A 15,586-nucleotide genomic window follows, 5' to 3' on the forward strand; every position below is an offset into this window, starting at 1 on the left:
AGTGGATGGGTCATTTTCAGCCTGGAGGGATGTGGGCAGTGGGGTCCCCCAGGGCTCGGTCCTTGGGCCCGCACTGTTCAACATCTTCATCAGTGACTTGGACAAGGGGGTAAAAAGCACCCTGTTCAAATTTGCTGATGACACTAAGATGTGAGGGGATGTGGGCACACTAGAATGGAGGAATAGGCTGCAATCGGACCTAGACAGGTTACAGGGGTGGGCGGATGAGAATAGGATGGGATTCAACACTGACAAGTGCAAGGTGCTGCACCTGGGGAGGAAGAACCAGAAGCATACCTAGAGGCTGGGGAACTCCCTTCTCGTCAGTACAGAAGCAGAAAAGGATCTTGAAGTCATCATTGATGCCAAGATAAACATGGGCCGGCAGTGTGGGGAGGCAGTCAGGAAGGCCAACCGTACCTTGTCATACATCCACAGATGCATCTCAAGCAGGACCAAGGAGGTGATACTCCCTCTCTATGCGGCACTGGTCAGGCCGCAGCTAGAGTACTGCATCCAGTTCTGGGCACCGCACTTCAAGAGGGATGTGGACAACATGGAAAGGGTCCAGAGGAGGGCCACTCGCATGATCAGGGGGCAGCAGGGAAGGCCTTATGAGGAGAGACTATGGGACCTGAACCTGTTCAGCCTCCACAAGAGAAGGCTGAGGGGGGATCTAGTGGCTTGTTACAAACTAGTTGGGGGGGACCAGCAGGCATTGGGGAAGTCCCTGTTCCCCCGAGCACTGCCAGGAGCGACCAGGAATAACTGTCACAAGCTGGCAGAGGGTAGATTTAGGCTAGATATCAGGAGGCGCTACTTCACGGTCAGGGTGGCTAGGATTTGGAACCAACTTCCAAGAGAAATGGTGCTGGCTCCTACCCTGGAGGTCTTTAAGAGGAAGTTAGATGTACACCTTGCTGGGGTTGTTTGACCCCAGTACTCTTTCCTGCCATGGCAGGAGTCGGACTAGATGATCTACTCAGGTCCCTTCCGACCCTAGAAACAATGAAACCATGAAAGTCCAGCCCCCCCGCCCAAAGGGCAGGAAGTCAGCTGGGATCATAGGGAGCAAGATAAGCATCCAATTTGCTCTTGAAGGTGTTCAGTGTAGGTGCTTGAACCACCTCCGATGGCAGGCTGTTCCAGACTTTTAGGGGCTCGGACAGTAAAGAAATTCTTCCTTATGTCTAGCCTGAAACAGTCTTGTAGTAGTTTATGACCATTTGACCTTGTCATCCCTTGGGGCGCTCTGGTGAACAAACGTTCCCCCAGATACTGGTGGTCACCCCGACAAACTTATAGGTGGCCATCAGATCACCCCTGAGCCTGTGCTTTTCCAGGCTAAAGAGCCCCATGGCTCCCAGCCTGTCATTGTAAGGTCTGCTTTCCTGACCTCTGATCATGCTCGTGGCTCTTCCCTGGACTCTCTCAAGCTTCTCCACATCCTTTTTGAATTGTGGAGCCCAAAACTGGACGCAGCACTTCAGCTGCGGCCTGACCAAGGCCGAGTACAAGGGGAGAATGACGTCCTGGGATTTGCTTGAGAAGCATCTATGGATGCAAGCCAGTGTTTTGGTCACTTTACTAGCCACAGCATCGCATTGCAGGCTCATGTTCATCCTGTGGTCAATGATGACCCCCAAGTCTCTTTCTTCCATAGTGCAAGCCAGTGTAGCACTGCCGAGCCTATAAGGATGCTGCAGGTTTTTCTTCCCACGGTGGAGAACCTTGGATTTTTCAGTGTTAAACACCATCAGGTTCTCATCCGCTCATTTGCTGAGCCTGTCTAGGTCAGCCTGGATCACCCGCCTGTCTTTTGGCGTGGATGCTTTGCCCCAAAGTTTGGTGTTATTGGTGAACTAGGGCAGTCCGCTCCTGACTCCAATGTCCACATCATTAATGAAGATGTTGAACAATATGGGTCCAAGGACAGAGCCTTGGGGGACCCCACTGGTCACAGGACACCATGATGAGTGACTTCTATCAATTACTACATTCTGGTTCCAACCACGGAGCCAGTTTTCTAGCCAGTGAATCGTGGTGGACCCAAGGCCACAATTGGCCAGTTTCACCAAGAGGTGATCATGGGATACCAGATCAAAGGCTTTTTTGATGTCAAGATATTTGACATCAATCTCTTCTCCCTTGTCCAGTTGATAGGTCACCTGGTCGTAGAAGGAAATGAGATTGGTCAAGCAAGACCTATCCGCAACAAAGCCATGCTGGCTATCCCTTAGGATGTTGGCATCGGCAGTCCATTAAGGATGGCCTCTTTAATAAACTTTTCTAAGATCTTCCCCGGGATAGAAGTCAGGCTGATAGGCCTATAGTTAGCTGGATCCACTTTCCTCCCTTTTTTGAAGATGGGCCTTTTTGTCCACATTGGCCTTTTTCCAGTCTTCGAAGGGTCACTACACCAGAGTGCCAGGAGTTTTCAAAGGTCCGTGCCAGAGGTTGGGCTATGATGCTCACCAGCTCCTTGAGTACCCTGGAGTATAGATTGTCAGGGCTGGCTGACTTGAAGGTATCGAGCTTCTCAAGGTGTTCCTTCACAAGGTCAACATTAATGGAGGGCAGGGGATCTCCCTCACCTGGACCTCCCTGTCCCGTGGCGGGCATGGGCGTCCCATGGGACTGATGAAAGGCTGATGCAAAGTACCCATTTAATAGGTTGGCTTTTTCCTGGGCATCAGGTGTCTGTTGCCTCAACTGGTTCAGCAGGGGTCCAATGTTGCCTTTGCTTTTCCTCCAGTTCCCCACATATCTGAAAAAGGACTTTTTATTGTCCTTGATGCTCAAAGATAGCTGGAGTTCAGTTGCAGCCTTGGCTTTCCTGGTTTGCTCCCTGCAGGACTGGACCAGTGCAGAATAATCCTTCTTGGAGGTGAATCCCATCCTCCATCCTTTGTAGGCCTTTCTCTTTAGCTTCAGGAGGTCTGCTAGATCCCTGGAGAGCCAGGGGGCCTGCTGTGCCCTCTTGCTGCCTTTCCTCTGAGATGGAAGGAAAGGCATTAGCTTGTGCATTGAGGATCTCTCCCTTGAGGAGCAACCACTCTTTTTGAGCTCCCCTCTCCCTGGGGTCGTGGTCCCTTAGGGCCTCACTGACAAGCCTCCTGAGCTTGTCAAAGTCGGCTTTTCTGAAGACAAGGACTTCTGTGTTGCTGACTGACTTGCCAGCTTTACAGCTGATGGTGAAGGTGATCAGCTCGTGGTCGCTGTCACCCAGCTTCCCATTGATCACTAGGTTGCCAATTAGGTTATCCCCAGTAGCCAGTACGGTAGCCAGTACGAGCAGCGCTTTGCCTCTGGTTGGCCCATAGACTTCTTGAGTCAGGCAGAGGTCATCCACGCATGAGAGGAAGCTTTACGACTGCTCAGGTTTTGCTGAGTGATCATCCCACGAGATAGGAGAACATTCAACCTGTAACTCAAAGCTGTTGATAGGAGCTCATGATCTAGCTGTTTATTTTATGAAGTTATCTTAAGGCCTAAACATACAATCTTTTAACATATTTTGTATTACATTTAGCTTAAGTTCAATACAAGTGTATTTTAAAAATATTTTTATATTTTAAATGACATTAAACAGCTGTTTTTTTGTTTTTTGTTTTTTTTTTTACTGTTTGATTTTTATCAAGATTGTTGGAGTGTTATTTTACCTTATTTATTAATTATAGTGAGTGGCTTGATGCATTAGCCGTTTGGTCATCTCATTGATTAATGTTTGTACATAATTGCAGTTCTTGTAGCCTTGCCATGTAGCCTTATTTGTCAAAATGGACATATGCTGGATGTTCTTTGCTTGGTGTAAAGGAAAGCTGCTGTTATGCACTTATGGTTTGGTAAAATGTATGCAAAGCAACTGGCTGTGGGAGGGGGTGTGGGTGGTAGTTGCTTTGTTTTCTTTGTGATGAAGCATCTGGCTTGTTCTCTTGGGATAGGACCCATTATATTTGCTTTTAAAGGCGTTCTGTATGCTGGAGCTGTCTTTATTTTCATTTTGGTTTGTGCAGTGTAAGTATTGCTTGCATCTGAACTAAAACTGGTTAAGGATTTTTCAATAAAATGATTTTATTTGGAAAATACTGCTTTATTGTAACTGAAACTTTTAATGGGAAAGGCTTAGTTTGGATAAAAATGGTGTTTGGGGAAGGATGTATTTCTGGTTCAAGTCAGAGAGAGACCCCAGAAGCACCAATAGCTTGTTGATTAAGGTGCACCTTTGGTTCTTCCATATTCTAGATCGGGGTCAGCATCATATGGCCCAGGGACCAGATACAGCCAGTAGAGCCTGAGGGTCTTTCCTGCGCCTGTGCCCATGCTGTGGCTAAGCAGCAAGAAGATGCCGCTTCTTTCTTCCACCCCCTAGTCCCCCTCTGGCCTACGCATGGGCCACAGCTTCCAGCTGGTGAGAAGTTGTGCTGGGGCTGGGTAACTGGAAGATCCATCTACACTGTTGCCATTTCTTCTTCCTTCCTTCCTCCCAGCTGTGGTGCAGGTGGCAGCAGCATAGATACAGCTTTCAGCTGCCTGGTCCAGGTACAGTTCTCTATAGGTTGCAAGCTGCACCTGCACTCATGCCCCAGCTGGGGAGCCAAGGGTCTTGGAGAAGTGGCGGTATGAGCACAGCTCCCAGCTGCCTAGCCCTGGCATGGAAAGTGGTGGAGGAAAGTCCCCTCATCATTGATATGCCACAAAAGCCACCTGGCCTGTGTCAGATGAACCAGGTTGTTCTGGCCTGCGGCTTGAAAAGGTTGCCAGCCACAGTTCTAAATGAATGTCTTGACTGTCAGGCTCTCTGCTGTTCTGGGAGGGTCCTTCTCAATATCCTGTACTAGAGGTGTTGCATTTTGCATAAGTGATTGATATACATTGGGCCAGGGAGTTGGAGAATGGGAAAATTTTTGAAATCTTGTAATTTTTGACATACCAACAAAGCAAAAGATGTTTATAATGCTTAGGCATGCACAGATGTCTGCATTTCTACTCTGTTTGGCGGCACCACCTCCACCAAGGCACTGGCATCCTCAGCTGTGAGGGACTTACCATGGCAACAACAATGTCTCAAAATATAAAAAGCTTAATAATCCATTTTCAGAAATCACTGTTTGCAAAAGTAATGGTTAGAAATGTTTTTTATAGCAGTAAATCATGTCAAGATAAGATATGAAGTATGTATGGAGGGTAGATGAGCACAGTATTGTACTGAGGTTATTTGTTCCTACAGTTTTATAATTCTTGATGTGCCAGGATGTAATCTCAGGGTTCTAGGCATCTACTGAACCCCCTGTAGTTTTTTTTTTGTCTCCAATCTCTCCAGTCCTATTTGTGAGTAGGACAACGAAGTAAACTTCATAAAATCCTTTTGTTACTTTCTTTTTGAAATAGGGAACGTAATAGGCAAAAGAAAGCAGAACCTAGAGTATAGGACCTAGAGTATCAGCATGCTGTACTGATCCTGATTAAAAAAGTAAACCAACAAAAACCTAGGTAACTGGCTTAAATTTAAGGGATGTTCTGATGAAGATATAGGTAAAGATATAGTTCAACAGATTGAAAATACAATACAAGAAAAACATGTTTTCCTGTAGACCACTACGTCTGAGATGATCTGAAGTGATTGGAATGCTGTAGTCTAAAGTATTTGTATTATAATGTGGAAAGCATCCTGTACCCTGTAATGTGATTGTGCCACTTGTTGGCTTTATAAAAGTGAATAGATATTCTTATTTCAGGAAGTGAATGTTTGCTGAAATATATCATTATCTTGACATTGTTTTAATAGATGGAAAAAAATCATAATTCCTTTGACTCATATCACTACTATGTTTGTTTCTAGCTTCCCTTCTTTTTGATACTCTTTCTGCTAAGACAGAAGTAGTAGTCTTTTACTCCATAAATGACACCAAGATCAGTAGAAATAGGTGATGCCCTTACAGTTTATTCACAAGTTAAATTTAGAGTTGTAAGAGCTTTGAAATATAAAGACTGTTTTGTAACTTAGTAGTGCATTTTACTCTCTCACTCAGGTATGTTGGTTCCATGGTGGATGTCTTCTTTGAATATGATATGCTGTACTCTTGGTGGGAAACAAAAGGAGACTCCCAAGGCGCACGGAGTATGACACCATGTAAGTGAACAGGTGTGGTATAGAAGGCAGCAGCAAACCAGCATCAATAGCTGCAGGAGGAGAAGCAGCAGTTCCCTTCTCAGCACATCTGTGAATTATTTAATTTTCAGCCCTTTCCATTAAGGGTTTTTCTTTCCCTCCGCAGTTCCTCATTCTTTTCCGTTGAAAGACTACTCTTCCTTTCTAAGATTTTCTTCCAATGGTAAGTGGCCACTGTGTGACTTGTGGCTTTTATCTCCTTTTATAAAAATGAGAGAGTCCTCTAAAAATCAGCTTTATTGATATTGTTTAGTAGTAAAATATTCAGTATTTATGGTTGTTCTGCTGTTTTGTTGCCATATTTTTAACTCAATGGTTACAGTTTTGTTTTAACAGCAGAACACTTTAATTGGTAGCAAGGATTAGCCATTTTACTCCCATTCTCTTGACGTGTAAACCATTTTAAGAGTGTAACCTTAAATAAATTATAAAATTCAGGGAGGGTGATATTATTTCTGTGCCTCAAGCTTTCCTGGTTTGGGTTATAGTTACTCATTCTGAGGTGAGACAGAGAACCAACCTGGTGAAATAGCTATTGTTTCTCCTAATAAATTGGCACACCCACAGACTTATTCCCAGCGAGGGGTAATGAGATACTGTGAGTGAATAAAACATGACAGGATAAACATACCTGTCATCATAACCTCTGGTTTTGTGATGGGTCATATTGCTTTCTGTAGGGAAGCAATGCCTTTTGTTGACATGTTAATGTGGCATTCATATCAGACTCCAGTTAACACTTACAATGTTATAAATCAGGACTATATGTATTGTTGACCCTTATCTCAGAAACTTAAAAAAAAATGAAGTAATTTACATTTTGTACCGACAGTAAGAGAGATTTACAGCATAGTAATTGTAAGACCAAAGTCTAAAATTATAGAGATAACTGCAGTTCTTATAGAAATGAGCTATGCATTAAGTCCTTGTATTGTTCCAGCAACACCTGTGGCCATGTAGCCATTAATTACTTGAACTAATGGCTATATGGCCACAGGTGTTCCTGGAACAATACTTCGCTCTGCTTCAATCCCCTAGTCTCTGTGCTGATAGATCTGCTCTTCCTCATCTGTAATTATGTAGCATATGCTTCTATATTTGTGTAGGATTATACAGTTATTTAAAGGAAGACAGTCCAATCTCTGTAACTGTGGGTACTCTGTAAAATGGGCACCTTTTTTGGGGGGAGAGGGGGTTGGTAATTTACAATTCCATTTTATTTTTAGGATAGTAGAACTGTATAAATGCTTTAGCAATGAATACTATATTGTTGGCAGAAGGAAAGTAAATATGAAAATGGTCTTAGAAATTAGAAAGCTAATCATATTAAAAAGAGTAGGTTTGCTTATGGAAAAGCTTGTTGTTGGTAGAGAAGCGGAGAATGAAAGATTCTTTTGAAGGAATCACAAGCTGAATACAGAAAATGGAATATTCAAGTATTAAAAACTTGACATTTAAGTAACATAATGTCAACTGCCTGGTCTGCAGTATAGAATTAAATTTGAATCAGATAATTAAGGATAATCAGTGTTGCATGATATATCAGTCTGCTTTAAGTATCTTACCTCTGCATAGGCAATTCTTTTATAGAATAGAGAAAAATCTAGCAGCTTTGGGATTAATTTACATTGTACCACTGCATTTATTAAACAGGAGATGGCACAGGCTGCTTTGACTTGTGTTAATGATGTGTAATCCCAAAAGTACTTTAAAGAAAGTTTTGTAATTTTTTCTGTTTTTTATGGCAACAGCCATGCAGATAAGCTCTTAAAATGGCTGCAGAGAAAACTGAATACACTTTTGACATGCTTCATGGCCATCGGATAAGAAATCTTAAATGGCTTTGCCTAAGGGTGGAGAATCCAGAAGATATATTGAATTGCTGAATATATATGTGTTTGTTGAAACCTGTTTAGTAGCGCTTCTCTAGTGTGGTAGTGGTTATATTTATTATTGGAAATGTAAGTAATGTTGACATTACTTCTGCAACCAAAATCCTTTTGCAAGAATACTTTGTTTCTTTGTGTTTAGGGTAGAACACCTGAGAACAAGGAGATAAAAGGACAAAATTATTTCCTTGCAATATGGTATCAAAAAGTAGGAGGGGCATAGCCAACTGCACTCTTTTGGTAAGTTGAGACAGTTGCATGAATATAGGATTTAATTTTTAAATCTAGAAAGACCATTTCTGTCTCCTAGTTTTACATGTGAAGTCACTTTTCCTCTGAGAAGATTTTTCAGTTTATAATGGTTTTTCATTTTACAATGGCTTTTACAATTTTACATTCATTTACAGTGTGCTCTTGCTGTTGGAAGCAAGTCAATATAAATGGATTAATTTGTAATATTTTTGAAAAGTTAACTAATTTGATACCTTATTCATCCCTCAGTATTTCACATGCAAATAATAACTAATTTCTTAAAAAATATGTTTACTGGAAACAGTTGAACAACATTGAATATAAAACTGGTCACAAGAAATAAAATCTCTGCAAGCAGTGCATATTGATTTTCCACCTTGAATAAGTAAATTGGGATTTCAAAATTACTTGAGCAGCAGATACCCAATTCATTTATGGATTAGTGAACATGGGTTATTAAACATGAGTTAACAGTCCAAATAGATATTTTACACCTAGTTGTATTTTCTGTTGTAAAAGAACAGAATATTTATTAACTTGGAAATTGAGTCACTTTTGAATTAGACATTTTTGGTAATCTTTGGTGTTGAATTATAATCCTTTGTGCAGCTCTGAGTTGAGTGGAGTTATATCAAGGTTAAATTTGTTCTTGGTCGTTTCTGAAGTTGGATATTTCTTTGTGGAAAGACTTCTCTGACTTGAAAAACCTTCAAATGTCTCTCTAGAATTGTAAACTACATATTTTCATGCTGTTGATGCTACTAAAACTAACTTCATTTTTATACCAGAGCATGTTTACTGTATGTTCCAGAATACAAATTTGTCACAGCTAAACAAGGGCCAAACTGTGTTCCTTAAGCAATATTCTTCTTCGAATCAATAAGAAATTTTGCTAAAGATAAGGATCACAGATTTTTGTTCCTAAATATTTTTTAACTCCCTAGCTGCCTGGGTATTGATTTATGAAGTTTCTGCTTTATGCTTGTGCTGCCTGGAGTACTTCTATTTTGCTATAGCAGTAAGACTTTTTTTGCTGTCTTCTAGGACTGTGTGAAGCTTCAGTCTCTGATATGATTCTGCCTGATTTGGTGGCTGAATCTCCAAATCCAAATAGAATCAGAGGACCCTTTAATCTCTCCAAATCGTTTTGGAACCCTCTAACCAGAAACCTCTGGATTTTAGTCCCAGCAGGAGCATAGGCACATCTCAGTCAAAATTCCCATCCTTGGCTGCAGCCAACACCCAAAGCTTCTGAGGACAGTCAAACAAACCCTGACACCAGTCTTTCCCTAACTATCCTCTCAATTTCTCTGTCAGTAATTGAGGCTAAAAGAGATTTTTTTTTTTCTGGCAAGTGCTACTTGCCAGCACTGTGTTAGTATGATACATTGGCAATGTTGGGTGGTCATGAACAAAGACAGAGAATGAAGGGCAAAGAAACCTGGGATTAGTTTAGCTTAAAATCATGACTCTTTACTTATGGTTATAATTGTAAATTGGACCCCTACTGTAGCTTAGTCAGATTTAGGACTGGAAAGGGAATCCTTTTGCAACTCTGTACTGTCAGGTGGCAGGTAAACCAAGCACAGTCATAAGACTTTGCCAGGGCAATGCTGGTTAGTCTATATATAGCAACAGAACTCTGCTTTTGCCTTTTTCCAAATACTATAGAAAGTAGACTTTGTCATCTATTTTTGCCTTATCTGGGCCCTTTGCTGTTGTGCAATTCTAGAGGGCCTCAGATCCATGTAGGAAATGTTGGTAACTTAGGCCATTGACAGACATTATATTATCTAATGTGCTAATTGCACAATAAAAATTGCAATGTGCCACATTTTCAAACAATTTATCACCTATAACAAGCCACAGAAATGTTACTTGTAAAATGTAGACTATTTTTGCAGCTCATTTGCATCTTATTTTAATTTGTTACACGTAGGGTGATAGTGTTTAGACAGGTCCTCTAGCACCCCAAGATTGACTGCTCCCAAGGTGACTCTCCATGATTCATGCTGAACTCTGCTGCCCCAGGGTGCCTCAGTAAGAGGTGTTGTGAATCACTGCTTCTCTTTCTCCAGTCAGCCTCCAAGGCTGCTGCTTTAAGGTGCCATTAATACCTCTTCCCTGTGAGAGCTGGACTGTAAACAAATCCTCAGCATGACATGGTTTAATTTTGGGGATGGGCAAAATATGGTTCATGGCTCGGATCTGGCCCACCAATTGATTTTATCTGGCTTATGGGCAGGCAGCACTGTGTGGCTGGCCCTGAATGAGCTGCTCTTGGGCCCCGGCCTCTGGTGGTGGGTGACGGATTTGGTTCCAGTCTCTGCTGATGCTGCTCCCTGCCTGCCTACTTGGCACCATGTGGCGGCCTGGGAGATGGAGTTCAGCCTGCCCAGGGCTTGTGGGGCAAGATTTCATTTCTCAGGTACGATGGAGGATGCTGCATGGGAGCATCCTTGCCAGCCTGCCCAGCACCGTGTTGCGCCAGCAGAGGCTGTGGCCCAAGTGCAATTCACCCAGGGCTTGCTGCCTGGTGCTTAGGGGATGGGTGGGGCTGCTTCTTCCCTGTATCACCCACAGTACCTAGGAGATGCAATCTGGCCCCTCAGGCCTTAGGCAAGCTGCATTCAAGTCCCAGCCCCTGCTGGCTGGTGGTGCCTACAGCCTGTGGGGCCAGATGTCATCTCTCCTGGGGAATGCTGGGTGGAAGCAACTCTCCCCAGCACTGCACAGCAGACCTGGGGTGAGCTGTGCTCGGGCCTTGGCAGCTGTGGTGGTGGCTCTGGCCACTACGCAGCACTGGGTTGGTAGGCAGGGCTGCTTCCACCTAGTGTTTCCTGCAATGCCAGAGCAGAGGCCAATTTCTGCCCATGGGGGATGGAGCCTGGCCGCAGGAGTGTGTGTGTGTGTGTGTGTGTGCTCGTGCACGTGCATATGTGTGTACCAGGAGGCCAGATGGCTGGCTCAGCTGCAGGGAGTGTGTGTGTGTGTGCCCTTGTGAAGTGGCCCTCCAGCCCAAATAATTGCCTGCTCCTGCTTTACTTGCTGACAGTAAGAGGAATCTGAGAAGAGAGGGAGGACGACTGTTTGTTTGGAAAGCTATCTTTTGGCATAAGATGGGGAGAGAGAAAAAGTACCTCATAAAGTGTCCTGGGAGAGTTTAAACCCTGCTGCTCCTGTCCCTCCTTCTGCTTTTCACACAGGTTTCCTCCGCTCTGTACATTGGTTGGGGGAGCAGGTTTTACACCCAGTGGGAGCTCAGCTGGTGAGCTTGGAGCTCACTTCTCACAGCTGAAGGTGGTAGTAAGGGGATGACCACCCTTGCCAGGAGCTCTCCAGCTTCCTTAATAAAAAGTGCTGGTAGAACAAGTGTGGTAGAGCAACATTATCTATTGCTTGATAATGTAATATCTGCCAGGAGCCTTAATGACTATCATTATAACTTCTAAAAAATTTACATTTTGAAATAAGAGAAGTTTTCTGCTAAACAGCTGAAGGAAATGGTTGGATATACAGTCTGTAACAGTTGTATTGACATTTTGATACTGATACAACTGTTATGTCTGTCCATACCCATAGATACCTAAAAAAAAAACAAAAAAACATTCAAGATGGCAGAGAGGTCTCGATCCACTCTGTTAGGGAAATGCCTCTAATAACTTGAGGAAATTAGTCATTTATAGATGCATTTAACATACCAAAACAGAGAACTGATTCACATTTAATGTGGATAGTTAGGCAAAATTGGTATTTTGAACAGATGCTAAGATTATAGAAAAGTGCTCAAGTACTTTTTTGAGTAGTAGGAAAATGGAGATCAGGGAACATGTCTTTGTTTCTTATATTTAAACACTATTCTATAATCAGGATTTAAAATGTTTGGAGTCACTACTACTTAAGGGCACTTGGATTTGAGAGCATGGACAATGGTAGCTTGGTGCAGTCATCAGAAGGCATGATTTGGTTCTAAATTTAATTCTGCTTGAGAAATTTAGCCAACTGAAAGAAAAAAAATTGTTCCTGAAAAGTATATCAGAACTGTTGTTGCACCAGTGTTACATTAGTTGTACCAGTGTCACATCAGTGCAAATCCAGACAGGTCAATGGACCTTAGAGTAACGCTAGTGGAATTGAGGAGATATTCCAGCTCATTTTTTACTTTTAATGGCCATTTCTTTAGTCTATGCATCCTCATAGGCTAGCTAAATAAGATATATACATGCACACACATACACATAGAGAGAGAGCACAAGTTTTTGTGGATATCTATCCTGCTTTCTGACTGACTTCAGACTAACACAGCTAACAACCTCTTTCAATTTCTTTAGTAGGCAGTGAATTGGAGAGATGTAGAGGAATTATTTTTTTCCTAAAGATTGAACAGTTTTGACAAGGTGGCATAAGCAATTTGTTCTTCTGCAGAGCTGACTGAAAATTTGGAGGAAGTTACATAGAAGCTAAAACAAAGGATTGTCTTTTTGACAAAGACCTATTTAGAGAACTGTAATATACAAATTACTTGTGAGCAATTTTTAATATGCATTGGTAAAGAAAAACCAAACAGATAAGAGTAGTTAGCAATGCCTAAACTAAAAAAAAAATCTCCTTATGTAACAGTGGAAACAGTTTATAGAAATGAGAGTGGAAACGTGGGAGAAGTCATCTGACGTCATCATGAATAACTAAGTATTATGGTTCTGTTAACTTTCCTTGAGTTCCTTAAAATGAGAGTTTCCGTATTTCTCATTCTCTCTACTGTTTTCTTTTTGTCTCCTTTCTTTCCTATTTCTTTCTCTTTCCCTAGGCTGTCTCTTAAATTCTGTATAGGAAGAATGCAGGACAAAGTAGGACCTTAGGGTGTCTGTAGATGTGTGGGGAGGCTGTTCCAATGTGCTGTAACTTTATGCTAATTAGTATGGTCCAGCAGCCTCCATGTCTCGTGTATCAGCATCCCCATACTTCAGAATGGCAGTGGGTGTGCTTTTAACTAAAGCTCATTCAATGAGGTTTAGTTAAGGTGCCTCTGCCTCCATTTTGAAGTGTGGGAATGCTGATGCATGAGGCACTGTGGCTGCTTTAATCAGAGCAGCTTTCAGAGCTACTCTAATTAAAGTGCTCTACTACCCCTAGAGAATGTGTTAAAATGCCCTTAGAGATTAACACAGTCAGTGAAGCATGGGCTTTAAGGCTAAGAGAGAAGTTGCATGTAAACCAGTTTAAGTGATCAGAAACTGGTTTAAACCTGTAACTGAACATAAGTTCAGTGCACATAAACCAGTTTCAAAATGGCAGAAACTGGTTTAAGATAAACCTGGTTGAATTGAGTATCAGACTTAACTGACTTGGGTCAAACCAATGCATGTAACTTCTGTCCCAGACCTCTTCCTGGTTTATGTTAAACCAGAGTCCGCCAGCATCCCACCATGCTTTTCAGCCCTGGGTTGGGCTGTGCTGTCTGCTCCAGACAGAAGGGTTATTCCTGCCCCTCTGCTCTCTAGTTGGAGCAGTGGTGGTGGCTTGGCCAGCTTGGCATGGCCTCCTAAGGCTAAGGGTGCAGGCAGGGGGTTTATTCCCCCCTCCCTCCCCTCTCCCACCTGGGGGCTGCACTCAGGGCCTGCCTGGTCAGGCGGAGCAGTCCCTGTCAGGGTAACCTTCCCCACCTTGTCGCTACAGCAGCAGGGATGGGGGCATGGACAGAGCCATCTGGCTAGCATGGCTCCACCATCTTCCTGCCTCGCCTGCGGCTGGGGCTGGGGGGCTGAGATGGTCCAGCCTGTGGGTGCTGCTGAGAGCAGGCGCAGAGGGACCAGCCCACGCTGGGCTGTGGGGGCCAGGGCCCTTCCCAGCTGGCTGTGGCAGGGGTGACGGCTGGCCAGAGCCTGGCAGCTGCCTGGGGCTTATGTGCCTGTAGCCACTGCCACATGCCCTGTCCTGTGCAGCAGCTGGACAGCTGTAGCCTCAGCACAAGTTGCATGCTGTCCAGGGCCAGCAGGGCTGTTCTGCCTCCCTTGTCTCCAGCTGCTGCTGGCACTGCTGTTGCTGCTGCTGCTGCCCCTGCCCCTGTTTCACCACTCTGGGTGGACAGGTGGGAAGCTTTAGCCTGGCAGCTTCTGCCCAGCGCTTGGAGCTATGGCTTCTGCTCCTGGATGTCTTCCATCTGCTCTGCCCACCTGGCACAATGAACAGCCCCTGCAGGTGGGCAGAGTGGGTGCAAGGTATCCAGAAGCTGGACCTGGATCTCCATGCACAGGGCAGAAGCTGCCGGGCTGAAGCTTCCCCCTGCTGCTGCCTGGAACAGTGCGGCAGGAGCCACAGCTGGAGGTGAAGGGAGCCCATTCAGCCTTGCTGGCCCCAGCCAGTGTGCAGCTTCCAATGGGGCTGTTCCTGGTGCAGCTGCAGCCAGATGGGTGCTACTGTGCTCCCCTTGCCTCCAGCGGCTTCTCCTTCCGCTATTGCCCCTGTTGTGTCGTTTTGGGCAGCAGGGAGCAAGGGGGTAAGCTTTAGCTCAGCGGCTTCTGCCCAGCACATGGAGATCTAGGTCCAGCTCCCTCTCCTGGATGCCTTCTGCCCACCTGCAGGGGCTGCTTATCATGCTGGGTAAGTGGAGCGGGTGGGAGGTGCCTAGAAGCTGGAGTTGGAGCTCCATGAGCTGGGCAGAAGCCACTGAGCTGAAGCTTCCCACTTGCCATTTCAGAGTGGTTTGGCAAGGGCAGGGGTGGCAGCAGCAGCTGGAGGTGAGGGAGGCAGAACAGCGTGCAGCTTGTATTGCAGCTGAAGCTGGCTGGGGGTGTGGTAGGGACTGCGGGCACACAAGCCCTCATGGCATGTGGCTGCTGGGCTCCAGGCCTGCTGATGCCTCTGAGCTGGCCCAGGCAGCCCAATGCCTGGCCAGCTGCTGTGCCTACTGCAGGGCTTGGCTGTTATGGAGCTGCAGCCAGCTGGGAAGGGCCCTGGTCCAATGGCCTGGCCCTTCCCAGCCAGCTGCAGCTCCATGACAGCCCAGCCCAGCCTGGGTTTGGGTTGCTGGAGCAATCCAGCTGCACGGCTCCTGTGGCCCCAGCCTGAATCACAGCCTGTTGGGAAGGGCCCAGGGTCCTGTGGCTCAGCTTGGGCTGACCTCTCTGCATCTGCCTCAGCTGGTCCAAGACCAATCCCATGTGCTGACTCCAGCCCTGTGCTCTGTGAGGTGCTTGGGCTGGAACCTGTGTTGTGCACACTTCAGGCAGCACAGGGGGTCTGTGCCTATCTCTGATTCTCAACCAGGATGACT

The 15,586-nt window shown here is 44.8% G+C and overlaps 1 protein-coding gene across 1 annotated transcript in view; it reads left to right on the forward strand.

Annotated features, from left to right (window-relative positions):
* ATP8B4 (ATPase phospholipid transporting 8B4 (putative)) overlaps positions 1-15,586 on the forward strand; it is a 210,387-nt gene that overhangs the window by 16,351 nt on the left and 178,450 nt on the right. Inside the window, 3 exon segments of the mRNA XM_090028242.1 lie at positions 6,033-6,133; positions 6,279-6,335; positions 8,204-8,301. The gene's annotated coding sequence lies outside the window, so the exon portion shown is untranslated.

Source organism: Crocodylus siamensis, chromosome 15 (assembly GCF_052110815.1).
Source record: "Crocodylus siamensis isolate JL-2025a chromosome 15, ASM5211081v1, whole genome shotgun sequence".
NCBI classification, from domain to species: domain Eukaryota; kingdom Metazoa; phylum Chordata; order Crocodylia; family Crocodylidae; genus Crocodylus; species Crocodylus siamensis.